Genomic DNA, 25,664 nt, shown 5'->3' with positions numbered 1-25,664 from the left:
CAGCGGGTTCCTTATTTACAGGTTGTAGGCAAAAGTTGCTTTCGGAAATTTTCCACGTTGCGTCAATTTAGGACTACATCACAAAGCAACAGGGAATAATTTTCTACTTTGCAGCCTGGGCTGGTATCTTCCCTTTGTTGAACCTTCCTGCGTTAAGCTCTATTTTGATGTCAGCCTTGAAGTGTCTCCCATTGGTTTAGCAGGTCTTGTTTTCAATCACATTAAGAATGTCAAACTGGCACCTCGTGCTGGCGAACTCACTTTGTGCTATCACTTTGGGGATTTTCCGAGGTTTAATGGGAACAGCGTCTTGTGTGCATCTAGAACATCTCACAACTTGGCCAACATCGATCTCTCAAGCAGCATCTCACACGGATTAAAGGTACAACACTGCGGGGTGCTAGAAATCGGAAATAAAAATAGAAAATGCTGGAAAAGCTTAGCCAGCGTATGTGGAGACAGAAACAGAGATTTTCGAGCCGAATTTGACTATTCTGCAGGCCCGAGAAAGGATCATATTTCGCTCGAAACGTTAACTCTGTTTTTCTCTCTCCGCAGCATCTGCCAGGCCTGTGAAGCTTATCCAATACTTTCTACTTTTATGTCAGACGGACTAGCTGGTCATTATCACATTGCAACTCCTGGGATCTTGCTGTGCACAAATCACCATGTGTCATGAATGAAGCCTCATTGATGCCAGGATAATGGGCACTAGTCATCTCTCCACTCAGCACAATGTTGTCAAACTGAGGGTTGGCACGTATGGCTTGCTGGGGGGGGAGTGGGGGGGGGGGGGGGAGGGGGGGGAGAGGGGAGGGGGGGGCTAGTTGGCTGAGCGACGCCAACGATGTGGGTTCAATTCCCGTACCGGTTGAGGTTATTCATGACGGCCTCGCCTGACATTTGGTGGCCCTCAAGCTTAATCACTACCAGTCAACTCACTACTGGAAAGGGAAGATAGATAGATGGGCAGCACGCTAGCGCAGTGGTTAGCACTGTTGCTTCAAAGCGCCAGGGTCCCAGGTCCGATTCCCGGCTTGGGTCACTGCCTGTGCGGAGTCTGCACGTTCTCCCCGTGTCTGCGTGGGTTTCCTCCGGATGCTCCGGTTTCCTCGCTAAAGAGTCCCAAAACGTTTGTGCTTGTTAGGTGAATTGGACATTCTGAACTCTCCCTCTGTGTACCCGAACAGGCGCTGGAATGTGGCGACTAGGGGCTTTTCACAGTAACTTCACTGCAGTGTTATTGGAAGACTAATTGTGACAATACAGACTGTTACAAAAAAAAGATTATCATGTATGGCCTGGTAATTTGTCAGATACCGTGGTGAATTTTTTTTAATGCTACTCCCATCGGCTGGGGCCAACTAAAGTGAATCGAACCCAGCAAAGAAGGGAAGCAGTATCTTGACGGCAGTTTGGGCTGCCACTTGACCTAATTCATGTCGATTGTTTCAGAACATTCCTGGAGAGTTCCTGCAAACCTCAGCCCCGATGTTATCTGTCAATGGCTCCACAGAGCACAAAAAGGGAAGGCAGTATCTTGTTAACCTCAGCAAATGCCATTAATCTCACTTAAACTCTTTTTCCAAGGAATTCTACTGCTGTATAACTTTTCTCAACTTCCTGGATTTGGACTTTGTTGATTTTTTGGGGGGGGGGGGCAGTTAGCGAGAAAGTGAAAACATCGAGGAATGTCAGGGGGATCGGATTTTAATTTTTTTTCCATTTATTTTTTTTCCCAGTTGGAGCACATTGAAGGGATCGTGTCCAGTTGCGACCTTTCAGAAAAAAGGGAGGCCGTCAGGAACTGGAGGTGGTGCAAATAAGGGCCAGGAGGCTGATCGCTGACATTGGAGGAAAGAGACTAGAGGGAGAGACTGGAGGCACCTCGGGGTTTTTAACCATAAGACGAGGGGGCAAGAGGTGATCTGACAGAGCTATTTAAGAATGTAAACTGCCTTAAGATGTATCATGGGTGATAAAAGCAAATTACTGCGGATGCTGGAATCTGAAACCAAAGAGAAAATGCTGGAAAATCTCAGCAGGTCTGGCAGCATCTGTAGGGGGAGAAAAGAGCTAACGTTTCGAGCACAGACAGTGACCCAAGCCGAGAATCGAATCTGGGACCCTGGAGCTGAGAAGCAATTGTGCTAATCACTATGCTACCCTGCTGCCCTATGTTTAGTAATCCCAGGGATTACATTATAAAAACACAACATCATGTGCAACAGTAGTTCCTTCCAAAAATGTTCGGCCTGACAGCAAGATTAAGTACAGGTGCGACGTGATGAGAAATTGTCGTTTCCTGGTACATGGCAAGAGGAGACCTTTGATGTTTTGGTCAGGCTACAATGGAGTCACAGCGTTGGAGAGTGTTGCGAATGCAGAAGGGTGGCCTCCTGGTAGAAACATATACACAAAGTGAATGACAAACCAAAAAGTGATAATGATGTGCACGATAAACAGGCTGGTGGCACAATGGTTAGCACTGCTGCCTCACAGTTCCAGCGTCCCAAGTTCAATTCTGGCCTCGGGTGACTGTCTGGGTGGCGTCTGCACGTTTTCCCCGTGTCTGCGTGGGTTTCCTCCGGGTGGTCCGGTTTCCTCCCACAGTCCAAAGATGTGCAGGTTAGGTGGAATGGCCATGCTAAATTGTCCCTCAGTGTCCAAAAGATTAGGTGGGGTTTGTGGTTCACGGGAATAGGGTGGAGGCGTGGGCTTAAGTAGAGTGCTCTTTCCAAGGGCCAGTTCAGACTCGAAAGGCCTCCTTCTGCACTGCAAATTCTATGATTCTATGAGACAAAGAGCAGTGAAAAAATGGGTGGGATTCTCCATCGGCGGGATCCTCCATTTCGGCAGCAACGCACTCACGCCCACGGATTTCCCGACGGCATGGGGGTGCCCACAATGGAAAACCCCATTAGCCGGCTGCCTGGACAGAGAATTCCACTGCACCGGAAAACGGGTGCGACGGGACGGAGAATCCCGTCCAAGGTTTCACACCGTCAATCTTGCGGAAAACAGAGATGCCGTCACACCGTGCTTGCCAAGATTCAGATTATCTGCCCTAAAAAATAGTTGGTAACTGCGTGTTACTGGCCATAACTTACACAGAGGCAAGTGCCACCATACCATCCCCGTGAATTCCAAAAGACATGAATCCAAAGAGATGAAAGCCGCGGCGAGAGCTATGCTGGCCAATCCCTCAGCGTATGATGATGCATTGATTCCATGTGCAGCATCCATAGTCTTAAAGTGCAGGCATAATCAATCCTCTTGAATGTTACAGGTGTTCTACATAATGGAAACTAAAGGCCCAGTGATCGCAGGTCTACAGGCACATCGTAACCTCACACTAGTAACAATACATAGGATTAATCAGACTTCATGCAGCAGGTCAAGTCAGAGAGTGCTCCTCTCACCTCAGTTCATGACCGACCAACGGAATTGGCAGTTTCAAGATAGTTGCAATGTTACACTTGCAGGAGAATGCAAGCCCGTCAATTGGTCTGGTCTCTTTTGCTCAATAAAATCTCACTGGCTACAATAGATTTCACACTGCAGACACAGTGGAAAACCATCAATAGGGGGTGCTCTCATTCAATGCAGCATGTCCACAAACACATGAGATAATTTTGGCCTTATTGGGGTGAGCTAGATATTTCCTGGGGAGTTATTTTTAGAGGCATGCATATCATCGTGCCAGGTTCTTGGCAACATGGTGTTCTTCAAGAACTTCATCAGTCATGCATGGACATAGATCAGACAAGCAGACTCACAAGAGACATAGTCCATTGGTTGGATATGAACAATGACATTTCTTGTCTTTATTCATTCATGAGATGTGGGCGTTGCCGGTTGGGCCCGCATTTATTGGCCATCCCTGAGGGCATTTAAGAGTCAACCTCATTACTGTAGGTCTGGAGTCACATATATGCCAGACCAGGTAAGGATGACCGATTTCCTTCCCTGAAAGACATTAATGAACGAGATGGGTTTTTACAACAATCGACAATGGTTTCATGGTCGTCATAAGACTTTGAATTCTAGATTTTTATTGAATTCAAATTCCACTAACTGCCCTGGTGGGATTCGAAGCCGGGTCCCTGGAGCATTATCCTGGGTCTCTGGATTGCTAGTCCAGTGACAATACCGCCATGCCACAATCTCGCCTATTAATTGAAATCATTATCAATATTTGCAAGGCATGTCGAGAGCTTATTCTAAGGCAGCACAAAGAACCACTGATTCCCCATGAAGCTCCTCCCATCCTTGGTCCAAAATCACATCTCACCTCTTCTGTATCCATGGGACTGACTTCACTGTCATCATCGACTGCTTTACCAGGTCCCACATTATTTAACTATTGCACAATCCACCAAGCACAATTGTCGCTCACAAGTGCCATTTTCTGTTTATTTGGTCTGCTGTGGAGACCATTATGGATAACAGTCTACAACTTATAGATAAGCCATTTCAGGATATGCGTGTGAAGTGAAATATCAATCATACCACTACTTCTCACTGCCCTTCATCTCAAGGTCTAGCTGAATGAATGATTCACACATCACACATAAAATTTACAGTGTAGAAGGAGGCCATTCGGCCCATCGAGTCTGCACCGGCTCTTGGAAAGAGCACCCTACCCAAGGTCCACACCTCCACCCTATCCCTATAACCCAGCAACCCCTCCCAACACTAAGGGCAATTTTGGACACTCAGGGCAATTTAGCATGGCCAATCACCTAACCTGCACATTTTTGGACTGTGGGAGGAAACCGGAGCACCCGGAGGAAACCCACGCACACACGGGGAGGATGTGCAGACTCCGCACAGACAGTGACCCAAGCCAGAATCGAACCTCGGATCTGGAGCTGTGAAGCAATTGTGCCATCCACAACGCTACCGTGCTGCCCCAGACACTGACACAGTGACATCCCTAATTCTAAACACGGACAGACCAAGCAAGATTTGCAATGTTACATCTAAGCGGGGCGTCTTTAATTACAGCTGTTCCATCACAGGCAGAATTTGTGTTCGGCAGACCATTCTGTAACAAGTTACCTGCCCATTCAAAACTCAAGGCAAGATAACTCATCCACACAATAGAAATGCAAGTACAAAATTTCCAGGTTTACAGTTGAGACAACAGGTTCACATAGGGACCCCACAGAAGCTCCATGGCAACCAACCAAGGTGACAAGGGTTTGTATGGAACCAAGGTCCGATGAAGTCATTGCTCACAAAGGAGCAACGGTGTGACTCAGGGTAAATCGGATCTACTCCCGCTCCTCAACCATTGTACTGCCCTAGTGCATCTCGGGCAAGATCCAAAATGCAACTGGGAACAACAGCCAAGGGTGACAATCCCACCGATCATTGTGAGCAATTAGAGACATTTCCAGACAAGGCGATCAGTACAAGTTTTGGGCGTCCCAGCAGATTGCTTCTACCCTATTGAGACGCATAGGTTCACTTGTTCTCTGCGCTTTGGCAAGTGGTGAAGCCTCTTTGAGGAAAGTACCTTTTAAAAGAAAGGGGGGGTGCCTCAATGTGTCTTTAATGGATAGCAGCATGACATCATTGGAAAGGAAGTGTGTCATGCGATCTAGTTTATTTTCACTTTTGCATTTCAGAAGAGCACATCTCGACAGCGCTGCTGGTGACGTCTTCAAACTTTACACCCATGTCTATCTATTCCCATGTGCCTTATCTTAATAAATGAACCCACAACAAGCTTACCCAATTTCTTATGAGCGATTGGTGCCTTTATATCATTATGAAAACACAGCAGCCTTTGGGGAAACCAATTCTGTGGATTGGATATTCTTGGTTGAGTGAGCAATATATTTTGGGGCAACCCCCCTGCTCTTAATGGAATTGTGCTTGGGATCCTTTATGTTCACTCAGAGGGCAGATGGGCCTCGCTTTAACATGGGAATGGCAGTAGGCCAATTTGCCCCTCAACTGAGTCACTATCTGGAAGGTGGCATTTCCAATACTACAGCACTCCCTCAGTACAGCATTGGAGCATTAGCCAAGAATAGCCAGGGAGAAGTCTGACCTAAATGGGTGCACAGGTTGGCAGTACACACATTCTGTCTACTTGTTCATGCTGGCATGAGTCAGCAAACAGATTTGGGTATAAAGTGCGCTATTGCCACCAACTGGACATCCTGCTGCATCGTGGCAGCTCTGAGCACCATCTTATGGCCCAGGGCCCAAGTGGGTTGGCAGGTTGCTAGATCATGGAGATGGAGAGAAGGGCAGAACCAATCACAGGGGGAGGATAATAATAATAATCGCTTATTGTCACAAGTAGGCTTCAATGAAGTTACTGTGAAAACCCCCAGGTCGCCACATTCCGGCGCCTGTTCGGGGAGGCCGGTGCGGGAATTGAACCCGCGCTGCTGGCCTTGTTCTGCATTACAAGCCAGCTGTTTAGCCCACTGTGCTAAACCTGCCCCTGGATAAGGGGAGGGGGGTGACAGAAGCCCACGCTATTCTTGTGATTCCAAAAGGACCTTACATGTGGCCTATTTCTCCAGCTTCTACGAACAGTAAGAAGTCTCACACCAGGTTAAAGCCGGCATCTCCACATCATGTCTACGAACAGTGGCAGAGATGAACTTATTGGAGCAGCCTTGCATCCATTTTGGGTGGGCTGAATGCTCACTCATTTACAGGAGGCCCACCATCGGCCGGAGGGGGGGGGGGGCATTGGGCATCGAGGACCCCAGCAACTGATTTGCAACTTCCAGCCACCAATTCTTTCAACTGCAAAAATTAGGTGAATTTATCCACCTGTGACATATTCTGTGCAACATTCCAATAAACTTCCTTTGCTTTGTTGCAAATCTTAGGATTATATCACAGGCACTATCAGTTCTCCTGCACATGCCGAGCCCCTCGGGAATTAAATTCATCTTGTGACAGAAGCACAAAGGTTGAAATTGTCACGTATTGTTGCTGGAATCTGTGAGTTGCAAGCATATCCAAAGAAAGTATATCGGCGCCAACCGCCAAGCATCAGTTTTGACATGCGAAATGTCTCATTCTCGAACCTACAAGGCAGATAAAGAAAAAACGTTGCCATTAGTTGATAGACAAGGACGAGGAATCACAGGTTTAAGGTTTTGGCCAAGAGACAATGTCTAACGTGAAGAAGAACCTTTGCACGAGCACGTGGTGTTCTTGCTGCCTGTGAGGTGGTGGAACTGGAGACCATTATTTCAGAAGGAAGTTAGGTAGGCCCTTAAGGTAAAGAAACTTACTGGGGTTATGGGGATAGAGCTGGGGAATGGGATGAACCGAGAGCCTGCAGGGAGGTCGACCTACTTTGTCGTCATGACTCTTAAAAAGGAAATACTTGCATTGATCCATCAGGATTCACAATCTCAGGACATTCCAAAGTTGGTTGGAGCTAATGCAGCGCTTTCTGAAGTGTAGTCACTATTGTAAATTTGAAAACGGGACAACAAATTGGTGCACAGCAAGCTCCCACAAACAGCAGTGAAATACGTGACCAGTACAGGTGTTGGTAGCACAGTGGTTAGCACAGGTGCTTCACAGCTCCAGGGTCCCAGGATCGATTCCCGGCTCGGGTCACTGTCTGTGCGGAGTCTGCGCGTTCTCCCCGTGTCTGCATGGGCATCCTCCGGGTGCTCCGATTTCCTCCCACAGTCCAAAGATGTGCAGGTTAGGTGGATTGGCCATGTTACTCCACTTGGCTGGATGAGTGCAGCTCCAACAACAGTCAAGAAGCTCGACACCATCCAAAACAAAGCAGCCTGCTTGATTGGCGCCCTATCCACCACCTTAAACGTTCCCCCCCCCCTCAACCACCGGCAGCAGTGTTCACCATTCCCAAGATGCACTGCAGCAACCCGCCGAGGCCCCTTAGGCAGCACCTTCCAAGCCTGCAACCTGTAACACTTGCAAGAATAAGGGCAGCAGGTGCATGGGAACACCGCCACCTGCAGGTTCTCCTCTGAAGCGCACACCACCCTGACTCGGAATTACACTGCAGTCCTTCATTCTTGCTGAGCGAAAATCCGTAAATTCTCTCCGAACAGCACTGCGGGCGTACCCGCATGAATTCCAGGGGTCCAAGAAGGCACCACCACATTCTCAAGGACAATTAAGGTTGGGCAATAAATTCTCGCCTCGCACCCCATGAAATTATTATTTTTTAATGCCCCGGTGTGGTTGAACATCCTTTGGCAGAGGGCCACCCTGATTTTGTGGATAAAGATTCGAACACAATGCCACCCACCCGTCTGTTGAACCAGACACCCTTGTTGCATGAGGCGAGGGAAAAGCTTCAGGTTTCTTTACTTGGTTTGGTCCTTTGTGCTGGGAGCAACGAACCATTATGTGCAATAATGTGATCTTGTTCATCTGCCATGTGTAGCCATGCCACCCAATACGCAGCAAAAATGGATGTCAATCAGTGTTTTGTTTTTCTTTGTTAAGTACACGTATTTTTTTGTCTTGTGGGCCGGCTTAGCTCGCTTGGCTGGGCAGCTGGTTTATGATTCAGAGGGAGGTCAGCAGCGGGGGTTCAATTCCCGTACCGGCTGAGGTTATTCGTGAGGACCCCCACCTTCGCAACCTTGCTCCTTGCCTGAGGTGTGGTGACCCTCAGATTAAATCCCCACCAGCCAGCTCTCCCCCTCAAAGGGGAAAGCAGCCCGTGGTCATCTGGGACTGTGGTTACTTTACTTCAGTTATTTTGATGGCAAAGTGAGTTATTTGAGAGGTAAATGTGGAATGCTCACTAAAATTCACTGAAACAACAAGAAAAAATATGACGGTAACAGCTGGTCAGATTGATTCATTTCTTGGCGCCATGTGGGTGTCTGTGGGTAGTACTCTTGCGTTCTAAATTGGGAGGTTGTGTGTTAAAGTCTTGATTGGCGTCCTATCCACCACCTATCCACTAAAGAGACTGGAATGCAAAATTGAAGTTAACACTTCATAGTATTTACAGTGCAGAAGGAGGCCATTTGGCCCATCAAGTCTACACCATATCAAGGGAGTGTCCCTTTAAGAAATGTTTTTGTCTTATCACATGGCTTCAGTGATGCCATTGTGTGGGTGGAGCTGGGCTGTGGCACTGGGAGTTGGTTTTACTTTCGTTTTGAGTTTGAACTGGTTTTGTTCTGCACCGATTGAAAGAAGGTTTTTTTTCTCTATCTGCATTTTAAAAGCTGTTTCCAGACTGCTCGATAACTTGAAAAGAAACAACTGTTTTCTGGAAGAAATTCAAACCTGCTGTTTTGGAAAGGAAACAGGTGCATCCTTACCAGGACTTGAGTGCAGTGTGCTGGGCCACTCCTTTGAAGGGGGTTTTCTGGTTTATGGGATTTTGTTATTAAATTGGAACAGTTAAAGGGGGAATTTATTAAGTTTATACATAGAGTACTGTTGCTGTCTGGGATATTTATGTTTCTAATTGATAAAAATGGAGGAGCCGACCCGGACCTCGGAGCTCGCAACCCGGCCTACCGACCGGCGCCAGCCCCCGGATCGCCTCTGACCCGACCCCCGACAGGAAGATCCGGCACAACGCAACCCCGAGAGATGCGCCCAGCGACCCGACCCGGAGAGGCCCGCCCAACAACCTGACCTACCTGGTGATGGAAGAAAGAAAAATCCACGTGGAGGCCCGACCAGGCCTACTTCAAGATCCGACCCCAGGAGCGCCCAGGGAGGGAACAGACGACGGGACCGAGCCCAACCTGCCTCAGGAAGCCCCTGCCCATAACCCAGGACCCCGAAACGGCGGAGACCCCGCGTGAGGACCCAAACGCACTGCAAGGTATTCCCGCGCCCACAGAACGCCAGGACCTATCCGGATCGCAAACATGCCCCCCTAGCAACCCCTCTACCTCAACCAGCACACTGGACCCCGCCAGATGCAACCACCTATCTTCCACAAGAGCTGACATCTCCCATCGGATCCCAGGATCATCCAGCCGCAGCCGCCGACAGAGGAAGCGAGGGAAACGCAGCGGTCTGCAGGTTAGACTGAAGCAACGCGGTTTCAAGATCCCCTCCCCAGCATACTCCTGGCAAACGTCCAAGCAATTGGAAACAAACTGGATGAACTTAACGCTAGACTTAACTCTCAGAGGGAAGTAAGAGACTGCTGTGTGCTCTGTTTCACAGAGACATGGCTCACCCCCGCCTCACCGGACTGTGCCATACAACCTGAAGGCTTCTCAATTCACCGGGCAGACCGCACCGCGTGATCAGGCAAAGCGAAGGGTGGAGGGGTGTGCCTCCTCATCAACTCCTCCTGGTGCTTGGATGTGGCGACCCTGGCGACCTACTGCTCCACGGACCTGGAATACCTGACCGTGAAGTGCCGCCCATATTATCTTCCACGTGAGTTCACTTCAGCCATTATCACAGCGGTCTACATCCCACCCCAGGCAGAAGTGAGGAAGGTGCTGGACGAACTATACACAGTTATAAACAACTACGAAACAGAACATCCGGAGGCCTTGTTCATCGTGGCCGGAGACTTCAACAAGGCCAACTTCAAGAGTGTACTGCCAAAATTCCACCACACATCTCCTGTCCCACCAGGGGCGACAACACTCTTGACCACTGCTACTCAAAAATCAAGGGCGCCTACCGTTCCATCCCCCGACCGCACTTTGGGAAATCAGACCATAAGACGGTGCTCCTTCTCCCGGCATACAAGCAGAAACTCAGGTACAGAGGGGAGGAGAAATGTTTTCTCAGGCGGTTGTGCGACTTTGGAATTCTCTGCTTCAGAAGGCAGTGGAGGCAGGCTGATTTAAGGCAAAGGAAGATAGATTCTTGTTAGGCAAGCGAATCAAAGGTTGTTGAGAGGTAGATGGGACCGTCGCACTTTGGGACCCTGACCGCACTTTGGGAAATCAGACCATAAGACGGTGCTCCTTCTCCCGGCATACAAGCAGAAACTCAAGCGGGAGAATCCAGCTAAGAAGGTCGTACAGTGCTGGTCCGAGGAGACAGAAGAGCTCTTACGTGACTGCTTAGAGACAGTGGACTGGTCCATATTTAAGAACTCAGCGACCAACTTAAATGAGTATGCCACCACCGTCACAGACTTCATCAGCAAATGTGTGGACGACTGCGTGCCAAAGAAAGCAGTACGTGCGTTCCCCAACCGGAAACCATGGCTCAATCGCGGGACTGACTCCCTACTGAAGGACAGATCTGAGGCGTTCAAGGCAGACGACCCTGACCTATACAAGAAATCCAGGTACGACCTCCGCAAAGCCATCAGAGATGCCAAGAGAGAATATCAAACCAAGCTAGAGTCACAGACAGACTCTCGGCGGTTGTGGCAAGGACTAAACAACATAACGAGCTACAAAGCGAAGCCGAACAGTATCTCTGGCAGCAGCGCACCCCTCCCCGATGAACTCAATGCATTCTATGCTGGCTTCGAGCAGGTAACCAACAATCCGCTGTCGGGTGCCCCAGCAGCCCATAATTCACCCATACCCACCATTACAGCTTCCGAAGTCAGATTAGCCTTCCTGAAAGTGAACCCTCGGAAGGCGACGGGCCCGGACGGGATCCCTGGTCGTGCATTCAGAGCCTGCGCGGACCAGCTGGCAGAGGTATTCGCGCACATCTTTAACCTGTCCCTACTCCACTCCGAGGTCCCCACCTGCTTCAAGAAGACCACCATCATACCGGTACCAAAGAAGAACCAGGCAACGTGCCTCAATGACTACCGACCAGTGGCCCTGACTTCAGTCATAATGAAGTGTTTCGAGAGGTTGATCATGAAGCGCATCACCTCCATACTCCCAGAACGCCTTGATCCACTGCAATTCGCATACCGCTGCAACCGGTCCACATCAGACACCATTTCCCTGGCCCACCACTAGAGCATCTCGAAAACAAGGACTCCTACATTAGACTCCTATTTACTGACTACAGCTCCGCCTTCAACACCATAATCCCAGCCAAGCTCATATCAAAGTTCCAAAACCTAGGACTTGGCTCCCCACTCTGCAACTGGATCCTCGATTTTCTGACCAACAGACCACAATCAGTAAGAATGAACAACAACACCTCCTCCACAATAGTCCTCAACACCGGGGCCCCGCAAGGCTGCGTACTTAGCCCCCTACTCTACTCCCTGTACACACACGACTGCGTGGCAAAACCTGGTTTCAACTCCATCTACAAGTTTGCTGACGATACGACCATAGTGGATCGGATCTCGAATAATGACTAGTCAGAATACAGGCGGGAGATAGAAAATCTAGTGGAGTGGTGTAGCGACAACAATCTCTCCCTCAATGCCAGCAAAACTAAAGAGCTGGTCATTGACTTCAGGAACCAAAGTACTGTACACACCCCTGTCAGCATCAACGGGGCCGAGGTGGAAATGGTTAGCAGTTTCAAATTCCTAGGGGTGCACATCTCCAAAAATCTGTGCTGGTCCACCCACGTCAACGCTACCACCAAGAAAAGACACGACGGACTTCCTACAGAAACTCAGCACCCATGGACCAGTTGAACCAGGAACATTCCTCGTCACAATGGACGTTTCGCACTCTACACCAGCATCCCCCATGACGACGGCATTGCTGCAACAGCCTCAGTACTCAACACCGACAACTGCCAATCTCCAGATGCAATTCTGCAACTCAACCGCTTCATTCTGGATCACAACGTCTTCACCTTCGACAACAAGTTCTTCATCCAGACGCACGGAACAGCCATGGGGACCAAATTCGCACCCCAATACGCCAACATCTTCATGCACAAGTTTGAACAGGATGTACTCACCGCACAGGACCTTCAACCGACGTTATACACCAGATACATCGATGACATTTTTTTCCTTTGGACCCACGGCGAAGAATCACTGAAACGACTACACGATGACATTAATAAATTCCATCCAACCATCAGACTCACCATGGACTACTCTCCAAAATCAGTTGCATTCTTGGACACACTCGTCTCCATCAAGGACGGTCACCTCAGCACTTCGCTTTACCGCAAACCCACGGATAACCTCATGATGCTCCACTCCAACTGACAGAATACCCTTCGTCGTCCAGTACTTCCCCGGAGCGGAGAAACTACGTCATCTTCTTCACAGCCTTCAACACGTCATTGATGACGATGAACATCTTGCCAAGGTCATCCCCACACCCCCACTACTTGCCTTCAAACAACCACGCAATCTCAAACGAACCATTGTTTGCAGCAAACTACCCAGTCTTCAGAACAGTGACCACGACACCACACAACCCTGCCATGGCAATCACTGCAAGACGTGCCAGATCATTGACATGGATACCACTATTACACGTGAGAACACCACCCACCAGGTACGCGGTACGTACTCGTGCGACTCGGCCAACGTTGTCTACCTCATATGCTGCAGGAAAGGATGTCCCGAAGCGTGGTACATTGGCGAGACCATGCAGACGCTGCGACAACGAATGAACGGACATCGCGCAACAATCACCAGGCAGGAATGTTCCTTTCCAGTCGGAGAACACTTCAGCAGCCAAGGGCATTCAGCCTCTGATCTCCGGGTAAGCGTTCTCCAAGGCGGCCTTCAGGACGCGCAACAACGCAGAATCGCCGAGCAGAAACTTATAGCCAAGTTCCGCACACATGAGTGCGGCCTCAACCGGGACCTGGGATTCATGTCACATTACATTCATCCCCCACCATCTGGCCTGCAAAATCCTACCAACTGTCCTGGCTTGATGTAATTCACACCTCTTTAACCTGGGGTTGCCCCATCTCTGGATCTGTAAAGATTTAATCACCTGCTAATGGTCGCAATCCAAGCATTGTCTGGCAGCTTTGAATTTGTCTATATATATGTTTCTGGAACAGACCTCTTCATTCACCTGAGGAAGGAGCAGCGCTCCAAAAGCTAGTGACATCGAAACAAACCTGTTGGACTTTAACCTGGTGTTGTAAGACATTCGTACTGTGACCACCAAGAAAGGGCAACAGCGCCTATACTTCCTCAGGAAACTAAGGAAATTCGGCATGTCCACATTAACCCTTACCAACTTTTACAGATGCACCACAGAAAGTATCCTATCGGGCTGCATCACAGCCTGGTATGGCAACTACTCGCCCCAGGACCACAAGAAACTTCAGAGTCGTGAACACCGCCCAGTCCATCACACGAACCTGCCTCCCATCCATTGACTCCATCTACACCTCCCGCTGCCTGGGGAAAGCGGGCAGCATAATCAAAGATCCCTCCCACCTGGCTTACTCACTCTTCCAACTTCTTCCATCGGGCAGGAGATACAGAAGTCTGAGAACACGCACGAACAGTCTCAAAAACAGCTTCTTCCCCACTGTCACCAGACTCCTAAATGACCCTCTTATGGTCTGACCTCATTAACACTACATCCCTGTATGCTTCACCCGATGCCGGTGCTTATGTAGTTACATTGTGTACCTTGTGTTGCCCTATTATGTATTTTCTTTTATTCCCTTTTCTTCCCATGTACTTAATGATCTGTTGAGCTGCTCGCAGAAAAATACTTTTCACTGTACCTTGGTCCACGTGACAATAAACAAATCCAATCCAATCCATTCCCAAATGCTTACTGTGTGTGTTTATAAAAATGTTAACAAATTCGTAGAATAAACTTTGTTTTTGATTAAAAGTGCTTAAGGCCTCTGTTGAAGAACCCCTGAAAGGTAGGCCCTTGTGCTCATCGTAACCAAAATCAATAAACAGTTGTAGGTCAGGTGAACTCCCTGATATACTCTGGAGTTTTATACACCCTGGCCCATAACAACCGGCCCTTGGAAAGGGCACCCTTCCTGAGCCCCCCCCCCCCCCCCCCCCCCCCCCCCCACCATATCCCCGTAACCCAGTAACCCCACCCAACCCAACCATTTTAGACACTAAGGGCAATTTATCATGGCCAATCCACCCGACCCGCACATCTTTGGACTGTGGGAGGAAACCGGAGCACCCGGAGGAAACCCACGCACACACGGGGAGAAAGTGCAAACTCTGCCCAGGCAGCGACCCAAGCAAGAATCTAACCTGGGACCCTGGAGCTGTGAAGCAACTGTGCTAAACACTGTGCCACCATGCCCCCCCACCCCCACCCCACCGGGACAGCACCAAGAGGGTGCTGCACTGTTGGAGGTGCTGTATTTTGGGTGAGGGATTTAAGTGAAATCCCGTCAGCCCTCTCAGGCAGGCATAAAAGCTCCCACGGTGCTGTTTCGAAGAATAGCAGGAGAATTCTGTCTGCTGCCTTGTGTTTGACCCTCAAAAAACATCACCTAAATCAAATGACCTGGTCAACTGTTCCATTGCCGCTTACATAGATTACATAGATTACATAGAACATACAGTGCAGAAGGAGGCCATTCGGCCCATCGAGTCTGCACCGACCCACATTAATCCCTCACTTCCACCTTATTCCCGCAACCCAATAACCCCTCTCAACCCTTATGGACACTACGGGTAATTTAGCATGGCCAATCCACCTAACCTGCACGTCTTTGGACTGTGGGAGGAAACCGGAGCACCCGGAGGAAACCCACGCGGACACGGGGAGAACGTGCAAACTCCGCACAGACAGTGACCCAGCGGGGAATCGAACCTGGGACCCTGGCGCTGTGAAGCCACAGTGCTAATCACTTGTGCTACCGTGCTGCCCACACGGGAGCTTGCTGTGCACAAATTGGCAGTCATATTTCCTGCATTATGCTACCGTGGGCAGCACGGTCGCATCGTGGCTAGCACTGTGGCTTCACAGCTCCAGGGTCCCAGGTTCGATTCCTCGCTGGGTCACTGTCTGCGTGGAGTCTGCATGTTCTCCCCGTGCCTGCATGGGTTTCCTCCGGGTGCTCCGGTTTCCTCCCACAGTCCGAAGGTTAGGTAGATTGGCCACACTAAATTGCCCTCAGTGTCCAAAAAGGTTCGGAAGACTTATTGGGTATGGGGGATAGGTTGGAAGTGAGGGCTTAAGTGGGTCAGTGCAGACTCGATGGGCCGAATGGCCTCCTTCTTCACTCTATGTTCTATAATATCCGCTACACTTCAAGAAGGACTTCATTGGCAACAAAGCTTTTTGGGATAACTTATAAAAGTAAATCTTCCCCTATTTCTTTCTCTCTCTAACATCGCTTTCTCTCACAAGAGCCAAGCGAAACCAAATCATGGAAATTGCACAAATTTAACCCCAGCTTCTGGCATCCAGCAACCTAACCTTGCAGCTCCAAACACCCATACCGTCATTAATGCTTCCCTGTGTGACTCTTTCATTCTATTCTTGCAGATTAAGTTACAACATCTACTTGGTGGCCAGAGAGTTAAGGCTGCGATGCAGCACAGGGCTGGGCTGGAAACCGGGGCCTCAAGGGATCTCGCCAGGAAATTGAGTTGATGACTCCGACCGATATGAAAATATAATGCTAACCTTGAACAAAATAGACATTTCTTTTTGGGGGGGGGGGGGGGGGGCGTGGCGGGGGGGGGGGGGGGCGGGGGGGTGGGGAGGGGGGGAGGGTACACACAGGTGTCTTGAGGAACATTCTCAGACTGTAACATTTTTCTCTGGCAAGTTTCCATTTTTCTCTGGCGCTGGGGGAAAAAAAATAAAAGCTAAAATACAATAATTGGAAAGACAAGGTCAGTAGCGGAAATCACGAACAATGCGTGTCCTGCAGTGAATAAAAATGGGATAGTGTTCTACAAAGAGGCAGGAGCTGTGTTCTTTAAAATTTCAGGAAATATAAAATAGAGCCTGTTCTTCAGTATAACACTCTTCAAATGAGAAGCAGTCACATGTAAAATTAGAAAATATTATAAATGTAATTCAAGTCATGTAGAAAGGAACTTATTAACACAGCAAATGGAGGAGAAACATTGCACGTGACACTTGAGGTAAAGGAGTACATCAGAGGAGCTGACATTTAATTCTCCTCTGGGTCAGGTTGTGTCTTTTTGCTGTCTATTTTCTCCCTCAAAGGTGAGTCTTGACTTTGGTCGATGCTGCAAAATTGGAGGGGGGAGGGCAATATCGGACTAGCTCCTCCGTAATACACCTCTATAAATTTTGCTTTCAATTTCCTTCAGAGGGAAAGGGAAATAGAATGAGTTGTATAATTGGCTGGTCTTACATTGTCTCTCCTAAACCATTTCCCAAAGCGACAATCACCTCCCCGATATCTGCTGGGATAGAGTTCCATGTGTAACTAAGATCAACTCCGAAAGGAAACGAGCAGATAACATAAACACTGATAACAGACGCTTCTGTAAGTTTATAAAGAGGAAGAGAATAGCCAGAGTAAATGTTGGCCCTGAGGAGGACGATACTGGTGAGGTAATAATGGGGAACACAGAGATGACGGAGGCACTGAACCAATATTTTGCCTCTGTCTTCATGGTAGAGGGTAATGAACAATTTCCAAAAACTGCAGTTAATGCAGAGGAACTTGGTGCAATAACCACCACTTGGGAGAAGGTGTTGAATAAACTAATGGAATTAAAGGCAGATAAGTCTCCGGGATCTGATGGCCTGCACCTTCAGGTATTGAAGGAGGTGGCAGCAGAGATAGCAGATGCATTGGTTATGATATTTCAAAATTCCATGGATTCTGGAAAGGTGGATTGGAAACATGCTAATGTGACACCCCTATTCAAAAAGGGAGAGAGGCAAAATGTAGGAAACCATAGACTGGTTAGCTTGACCTCTCTTGCTGGAATAATTATTAAGGAGAGATGACTGAACATTTGGAAAGAAAAAGCTCAATCGACCATTGTCAGCATGGTTTTATGAAGAGTAAGTCATGTTTGACAAACTTTCTTGGATTCTTTGAGGCTGTAGCCAGCAAGGTGGATAATGGGGAACCTGTGGATGTGGTATATCTAGACTTCCAGAAGGTGTTTGACAAGGTGCCGGATAAAAGATGATCCAGAAGGTGAAACTGTAACAGACTGGAAGTAGAGTATTAGATTTGATTGAGGAAAGGCTGACTGACAGAAAGCAGAGTGTTGGTATAAATGTGTCCCTTCTCTGGCCGGCGAACTGTTAACTAGCGGGGTGCCACAGGGGTCAGTTTACAATCAACTGTTTACAATCTATACAAATGATCTGCAAGCAGAGACAGAGTGTAACGTAGCAAAATCTGTAGATGATACTAAAATAGGTGGGAAAGCAAGCAACGAAGCGGAGATAAAGATTTTACAGACGGGCATAGGTAGGCTAGGAGAATGGGCTAAAATTTGGCAGATGGAATTTAATGTGGACAAGTGTAAGTTGATCCACTTTGGCCAAAAAAAGTAGAAAGGCAAGTTATTATCTAAATGGAAAGCAGATTCAAAATGCATCTGTGCAGAGGGATCTGGGCGACTTTGTTCATGAATCACAGAAAGTCGGTACGCAGGTACAGCATGTCATTCAAAAGGGAAATGGAAATTTAGCATTTCTTGCAAAAGGACTGGAATATAAAAGTAGAGAAGTGTTGCTGTAATAATAATCTTTAGGGGCAGCAAGGTGGTGCAGTGGGTTAGCCCTGCTGCCTCACGGCGTCAAGGTCCCAGGTTCAGTACCAGCTCTGGGCCACTGTCCGTGTGAAGTTTGCACATTCTCCCCGTGTTTCGTGGGTTTCGCCCCCACAACCCAAAGATGTGCAGGCTATGTGGATTGGCCACGCTAAATTGCCCCTTAATTGGAAAAAATGAATTGCACACTCAAATTTATAAAAAACAAAAATAAATAAAAAAGTAATAATTATCTCTATTGTCACAAGTAGTCTTACATTAACACTGTAATGACGCTACTGTGAAAAGCCCCTCGTCGCCACATTCTGGCGCCTCTTCGGGTACACGGAGGGAGAATTCAGAATGTCCAAATTACCTAACAGCACGGGCTGGATTCTCCGACCCCGAGCCGGGTCGGAGAATCGTCGGGGGGGGCGGGGGGGGGGGGGGCAGCGTGAATCCCGCCCCGCCGCTCCGACGCCAGCTGCCGAATTCACTGGCGGCGGCTTTTGGGTGAGGGTGGGGATCACGCCGCGCCGGTCGGGGGCCGTTGGCAGTGGCCCCCCCCTCCGGCAATTCTCCGGGCTCCGATGGGCCGAGCGACCGCCCGTCTTCAGCCAGTCGGGATGGACCATGTCCATTTCACGCCGGCGGGACCTGGCTTGAAGGGCGGCTAGCAGAGTCCTCGGGGGGGGCGCACGGGGATCCGGTCCCGGGGGTGGGTGGGAGGCCCCCACTGTGGCCTGACCCGCGATTGGGGCCCACCGATCTGCGGGCGGGCCTGTGCCATGGGGGCACCCTTTCCCCCTACGCCGGCCTCTGTTAGGCTCCGCCATGGCCGGCGCGGAGAAGGAACCCCCTGCGCATGCGCAGGAAACACGGCGGCGGTTCTGCGCATGTGCCAACGTGCGCCGGTCCACAGCGGCCCTTCGCCAGCGTCGGCCTAGCCCCCGGAAGTCCGGAGGATTCCGCAACTTCCAGGCAGCCTGACGTCGGAGTGGTTCGCGGCCCTCTTGGCGTCGGGCCGTCCCGCCAATTGCGGGAGAATCCCGGCCCACATCTTTTGGGACTTGTGGGAGGAAACCGGAGCACCCGGAGGAAACCCACGCTGACACAAGGAGAACGTGCAGACTCCGCACAAGCCAGGTATTGAACTTGGGACCCTGGCGCTGTGAAGCCACAGTGCTAACCACTGTGCTACCGCGCAATTGTATAGGGTGTATCTGGAGTGTTGTGCCCAGCTTTGGTCTCCTTATTTGAGGAAGGATGTGGTGGCATTGGAAGCAGTTCAGAGGAGGTTCACCAGATTGATTTCAGGGATGAAAGGGGGGGGGGGGGCGGTGTCTGTGAAGCAATATGAAAGTGTTTGCTGAGCAGGGCCTGCTTGCTGGCTGGGAGAATGCCCATGGAGCTGCGACCATGGGGAGGTGACATGGTCAAGGCTATGCAAATGAGTGGGCGGTGACTAAGTGTGAACGGAAGAGAGGATCTGAATGATGTGGCCATGTATCAGATTGGGCTGGCTACCTCACCGAGGAGGCGAGTGCGAGGGGAGAGGGATTTACAGGTCACATCGTCAAACATCACACCAAGGGTTGACAGACGTGGCATTGAGAAGTCGGCGCACCATTCTTACAGTTGGATCCGGTTATTAAATAACGGTTTACATGCAGGACTTCCATATTATGAGTCATAGAATTTGCAGTGCAGATGGAGGCCATTCGGCCCATTGTGTCTTCACTGGCCCTTGAAAGAGCACCCTACCCAAACCCACACCTCCACCCTATCCCCGTGACACAGTGACCCCACCTAACGTTTGGGCACTAAGGGGCAATTTATCACGGCCAATCCATCTAACCTGCACATCTTGGACTGTGGAAGGAAACCGGAGCACCTGGAGGAAACCCACGCAGACACAGGGACAACGTGGCAAACTCCACGCAGAAAGTCACCCGAGGCCGGGATTGAACCCGGGTCCCTGAAGCTGCGAGGCAGCAGTGCTAACCACTGTGCCCCTTTGCCACCCTAAGTGTTGTATAGTATCGTATCTAATACTATAGGGTGGCAGATGGGTGGGTGGGAGCTGGGTGGGAGGGAAATGGGTGGGTGGGAGATGGGTGGATGGGCGATGGGTGGGTGGGCGATGGGTGGGTGGGAGATGGGTGGGTGGGAGATGGGTGGGTGGGAAATGGGTGGGTGGGAGATGGGTGGGCGGTTGATGGGTGGGCGGGAGATGGGTGGGCGGGAGATGGGTGGGCGGGAAATGGGTGGGCGGGAGATGGGTGGGCGGGGAATGGGTGGGCAGGAGATGGGTGGGTGGGAAATGGGTGGGCGGGAGATGGGTGGGTGGGAAATGGGTGGGCGGGAGATGGGTGGGTGGGAAATGGGTGGGCGGGAGATGGATGGGCGGGAGATGGGTGGGCGGGAGATGGGTGGGAGGGAGATGGGTGGGCGGGAAATGGGTGGGCGGGAGATGGGTGGGCGGAAAATGGGTGGGCGGGAGATGGGTGGGCGGGAGATGGGTGGGCGGGAGATGGGTGGGCGGGAGATGGGTGGGCGGGAAATGGGTGGGTGGGAGATAGGTGGGCTGGAGATGGGTGGGCAGGAAATGGGTGGGCGGGAGATGTGTGGGCGGGAGATGGGTGGGCGGGAGATGGGTGGGCGGGAAATGGGTGGGCGGGAGATGGGTGGGTGGGAAATGGGTGGGCGGGAGATGGGTGGGCGGGAAATGGGTGGGTGTGAGATAGGTGGGTGGGAGATGGGTGGGTGGGAAATGGGTGGGCGGGAGATGGGTGGGTGGGAGATGTGTGGGTGGGAGATGGGTGGGTGGGAAATGGGTGGGCGGGAGATGGGTGGGTGGGAGATGGGTGGGAGGGAGATGGGTGGGCGGGAAATGGGTGGGCGGGAAATGGGTGGGCGGGAGATGGGTGGGTGGGAGATGGGTGGGCGGGAAATGGGTGGGCGGGAGATGAGTGGGCGGGAAATGGGTGGGCGGGAGATAGGTGGGCTGGAGATGGGTGGGCGGGAAATGGGTGGGTGGGAGATAGGTGGGCTGGAGATGGGTGGGCGGGAAATGGGTGGGCGGGAGATGGGTGGGCGGGAGATGGGTGGGCGGGAGATGGGTGGGCGGGAGATGGGTGGGCGGGAAATGGGTGGGTGGGAGATAGGTGGGTGGGAGATGGGTGGGTGGGAAATGGGTTGGCGGGAGATGGGTGGGTGGGAGATGGGTGGGTGGGAAATGGGTGGGCGGGAAATGGGTGGGTGTGAGATAGGTGGGTGGGAGATGGGTGGGTGGGAAATGGGTGGGCGGGAGATGGGTGGGTGGGAGATGGGTGGGAGGGAGATGGATGGGCGGGAAATGGGTGGGCGGGAGATGAGTGGGCGGGAAATGGGTGGGTGGGAGATAGGTGGGCTGGAGATGGGTGGGCGGGAAATGGGTGGGCGGGAGATGGGTGGGCGGGAGATGGGTGGGCGGGAGATGGGTGGGCGGGAGATGGGTGGGTGGGAGATAGGTGGGTGGGAGATGGGTGGGAGGGAGATGGATGGGCGGGAAATGGGTGGGTGGGAGATGGGTGGGCGGGTGATGGGTGGGCGGGAGATGGGTGGGCGGGAGATGGGTGGGCGGGAAATGGGTGGGTGGGAGATAGGTGGGTGGGAGATGGGTGGGCGGGAGATGGGTGGGCTGGAGATGGGTGGGCGGGAAATGGGTGGGTGGGAGATAGGTGGGTGGGAGATGGGTGGGTGGGAAATGGGTGGGCGGGAGATGGGTGGGTGGGAGATGGGTGGGTGGGAGATGGGTGGGTGGGAATTGGGTGGGCGGGAGATGGGTGGGTGGGAGATGGGTGGGCGGGAGATGGGTGGGCGGGAGATGGGTGGGTGGGAGATGGGTGGGTGGGAAATGGGTGGGTGGGAAATGGGTGGGCGGGAGATGGGTGGGCGGGAGATGGGTGGGTGGGAAATGGGTGGACGGGAGATGGGTGGGTGGGAGATGGGTGGGTGGGAAATGGGTGGGTGAGAGATGGGTGGGCGGGAGATGGGTGGGCGGGAGATGGGTGGGTGGGCGGGTGAGCCCCATTCATTACTGATCTATTTGCAAAGTAGTCCTCCTACCAAAAATCTTTCAGATTCATTGGCCTGTATTACAACAGTGATTACACTGCAAAGTTACTTTGTTGGCTTTGGACATTGTGAGGTTGTGAAGGAGGCCAGATAAATACTGTATTTCTTTTAAACCTTCCTCATTTTAAAACCTCATCCAGTCAGCCACTGTGAGGAGAGGCAGTGTAGGCTGGTTATTCAGACAAGACCTTGCCTTTGCCTGGCAGTCCCTGGCAAGGTTCACTGGAGAGTGACCGGAATCCAGAACCCATTTCCCCTTTCCCGCTCCAGTCAACGAGAGCACCACCACAGATCCTCAGCCCTGTTATGATCAATTTGAGGTTGCTGATGGGGCTGCTGCCCCGACCGAGTTGACACTTGTTGTAGATTTTAGTTTGGAAATGTTCCAATCTGGAGAAACCATTTATGTGTTATTAGTGCTTGGACCAGAATTACGTCGGGGACACTGGAGCTAGTTTGATTATTGCTAACATTAAGTCATTCCCTGGACTGTGAATAAATCAGAGGCATTGAGTTTGACCACCCAGCTTGAAAATGACCAATTAAACTCGCGGTAAAGGTGGCATTGCAAGATTAAAACAAGCCAACTGGTGATTTAGTAACACCTTCTGCATGCTAAACGTGCATGCAATTAAGGTGTATTTAAATTGGATTTTGATTTTGATCCTCTATAAGTAGAGACATAAATGTGCTGTATTTTGCGCTGCGTGTGAAACTGTTGTGATTTGATTTTTTATGCACTGTGAATAACAAAGCTGAGTAGGAATTAAGTGATTTTGAAGTTTCGGCTAATTCAAATGAAGCAACTTTGAATAAAGTATTTTAACTTCTTCACAACGGCGGTGGCAAAATTTAATCAGAGGGTTTCTCCACCTTTTCCACTTTCTGATCACTATAGAAGAATGATCCCCCCCCCCGGCCCCCCCCCCCCCGATGTTCCGACCCCGACCGGCCGATGTTCCGACCCCGACGTCGGTCGCGTGAGGCCTCATCCGTCGGGAACTCGGCGTAGCGGCTGCGGAACCAGTCCAGCGCTGCCACAGTCGGGGGAGGACAGATCCGCGGGCGGGGGACTTTTTCAGGGGCTGAGTGCACTGTGGCGGGGGTGGTTCGGGGCACGCGAGCCGGCCAAAGTGGGGGGACTACTTTGCAGGCCGGGTCCGCAAGCGGCGGCCGCCATGTTGCACGGCACGGCCGTGGACCTGCCAATTCTCTCGGCCGAATCGGCAGATAGAGCCGGCTGCTCCAGCTGCTGACATGATAGCCCCCGGTCAAACAGAGGATCATTGGCCATTTTACACCACTTTTTCTGTTGTAAAACGCCACTGATCCCATGCCGGCGTGGGACATAGCCTCAGGCTCGGAGAATCCAGCCCATGGAATCTTAAAACAAACTTTATTATTAACAAAGTATTAAAATATTTTTAACATCACTCGATAAAATAATGGACAATTGCCCCTTCAGCAATGCTAATCAATTAAGTGACACAATAACCCTTAACTGCTACCTTTGCTTCTAATCAAACAACAGAACCATCACCGATCTCAATCCACTGTTAAATACAGTTATCACTCAGGCATACTTGCTGTATAGAGATGGCTGGATACTCGATTTTGAGATCTTTTGAGTCTGCTTTAAAGAAAGAGACATAGCTCTGTCAGAACAATGCAGTATCTCTGGCGGAAGTCTTAAGAAACCGTCTTCATAGTTTGACTACCATCTGCCAATGGCCCTGCCTGATTTTCTGCGAAAAGCCTGGTACTCTATCTCCTCCCATTAGTTACACCATCTTACCAAGCCGAAACACAATAGGCTGGATTCTCCAGTCCACCAGTCATGTTTTTCTCTGTGGTACGTTGTTCGCTGGTGGTGGGATTCTGTCTTCCTGCTACTTGTCAATGGGACTTCCCATTCAAGCCACCCCACACCCCATGAGGTTGTGCTGCCAGTGAGAAAAGATCATCCCAACAGCCGGAGAATTACAGCCAATGTCATCAACATCTACTCCCCAGGGAACCCTCTTGATCCAATCAAAAATTCCATTTGCCCAACCTTTTACAATGTTTTAATTGCACCTCTGGCTCCCAAAAACCTGTCTTGCAATCCAGGGTTCTAAAAAAATGCTACCGCGGCAGCAGTCATACACACTAACCCAGGTTTTTAACCCTTACAGCACCAAATACATATTGTATAAAATATACATACGAAATTCCTACATTCATCACAGGCTTGACAGGGTAAATGCTATGAGGAAATTGACAACTAGAGGGGCACAGTTTCAAAATAAGGGCCCCCCCCATTTAACATGGAAATGAGGAGGGATTTCTTCTGCTGAAGGGGAGTTAGTCATTGGAATTCTCTCCTCCTGTGAACAATGGAGTTTGATGGAGGATAGTTACACAATAACAATTATCTGGGTAAACCTCAATTATGGATGTCTGTGGCACAGTGGTAGTGTCGCTTCTTTTGGGTTCATGTCCCACTTCAGGACTTGATGGCTGTGAAAGGTGTGTTCATAATGTGGCCAAGCAGGTTGATTATCATAAGCAAAATGATAAGCGGATGCTGGAATCTGAAACCAGAACTGAGGACGCTGGAAAAACCAGGGGCCGAAACATCTGTAAGGAGAGAAAACAGAGTTAAGGTTTTGAGTTCTTTTGTCTCTTCATCAGAACTGAAGAGAGGGAGCACGCGTGTTAGCTATTGAGCTGTATCTGGGAGTGATTGCAACAAGATGTAGCGACCTTAAGAACAAAAAACAGATGGCCTAGTTTGGAAGGGAGAGGTTGGGGTTTGCATTGAGGCAATGCACATGTGGGATATTTTAACGAGAGTTTAAGATGGAGAGGAACGTTAACAGTCCAAAGTTGTTGAACTCAATGTTGTGGCTTTACTGGAGCAGGTTGATTATCAGTTTAGAAATTATTCCAATATGCCTGATGACAGAGCAAGAGAGTTTCCTGGTCAGCCAGGATGCGGACGGCAATGGCAAGCCATTGCAATAACTTCACCAAGCATAATCGTGGG

This window comes from Scyliorhinus torazame, chromosome 7 (genome assembly GCF_047496885.1).
Source record: "Scyliorhinus torazame isolate Kashiwa2021f chromosome 7, sScyTor2.1, whole genome shotgun sequence".
NCBI classification, from domain to species: domain Eukaryota; kingdom Metazoa; phylum Chordata; class Chondrichthyes; order Carcharhiniformes; family Scyliorhinidae; genus Scyliorhinus; species Scyliorhinus torazame.
Note: the sequence above shows the minus strand (reverse complement) of the source record.